This window comes from Pinus tabuliformis, chromosome 6, assembly GCF_031772625.1.
Source record: "Pinus tabuliformis cultivar Carrire ecotype Pingquan chromosome 6, CPIR1, whole genome shotgun sequence".
NCBI classification, from domain to species: domain Eukaryota; kingdom Viridiplantae; phylum Streptophyta; class Pinopsida; order Pinales; family Pinaceae; genus Pinus; species Pinus tabuliformis.
The window spans coordinates 1,179,922,127-1,179,923,215 of NC_142292.1; the positions used below are offsets into that span (position 1 = coordinate 1,179,922,127).

Here is a 1,089-nt window from a genome sequence, read left to right on the forward strand (position 1 = left end):
GTTTGTTTCCTTTATTATCAGAATCATTTTGCTATTGATTTTCCTTTGAAGAAGATGTTGGAAGACTTGGAAGTACTCCAAGTGCAAAAAATTTAGAAGATAAAAACAACAGTGTTGGGAGGAGCCCAAGTGTACCAAACTTCAAAGGCATAGTTTCTTGATAGGCAAATTTAGGGTAGTAGTTTGGTAGGCAAGTGTACCAAACTTTTGCATGTAGTTTAATATATTTGTGTTAATTAATTCCATAAATTCAACTTAACAAGTTATATTTGTGTTGATGGGTTGAATTTGTTGTTTGGATGGACTCTATGGTATGTAATCTTAGTTGGATTTCCAATATACTTTTAAACCATATTTTCATTTTATTTTTAGTACTATTAGATATTATATCTTACCTCATTTTATGGTTAACATTGTATAACAAAAACATGCGTTGTGTTATGTAATTAATACTAACATGTAATATTGATTTTTTTTGTCAGAATGCTATAGGTAATGATTGCCAAGACGATGATCCAAATTATGTTCAACATATATCAAGAGATGATGAGGATGAGGATGAGGATGATGGTGGTGAAGGAGGAGATGATGATGATAGTTGCGGTGTTGGTGATGATGTGGATCAGAGTAATGAGGATGGTCAAGATGATTATGAGGATGATCTTGGTGGTGGTAGCTAGGCATGCACATGCATTGTTTTTTATGAAGAAATTATTGTGTAGAATGACATTGTTATGTTTAGATGGGTGTTGTGAATTTACCCTATATCAATGAGACATTTTGATTTTGTAATCATACGATGAGTTTGATTTATGTATGTTGTTAATTTATCGTAGAATAACGATATTCATGAAATATTTTGATTTGTTAATCATATTTGAATTTTAGTTGTTTTGATTAAAAATAATACTGATTTTATTAGTATTATGTTGCTATTTTATACATGTTTTGAAAATTGTTAATGGCACATTGTTATTTTTTTGGATGGATGTTGTCAATTTCTCTTAAATTTCTTTACAAATGATTTTGAATTGTGATATCTGCTTTAATGATATTTAGAAACTATCATATATTTCACTATGAATCTAT

General features: G+C 29.3%; 1 long non-coding RNA gene across 1 annotated transcript; it reads left to right on the forward strand.

The window, feature by feature from the left end:
- The first annotated feature begins 282 nt into the window (after positions 1 to 282).
- On the forward strand, positions 283 to 724 carry LOC149262972 (uncharacterized). The gene is made up of 2 exons (XR_016249601.1): positions 283 to 311; positions 483 to 724. It is a non-coding gene; the product is annotated as an uncharacterized LOC149262972 (long non-coding RNA).
- The last annotated feature ends 365 nt before the right edge of the window (positions 725 to 1,089 follow it).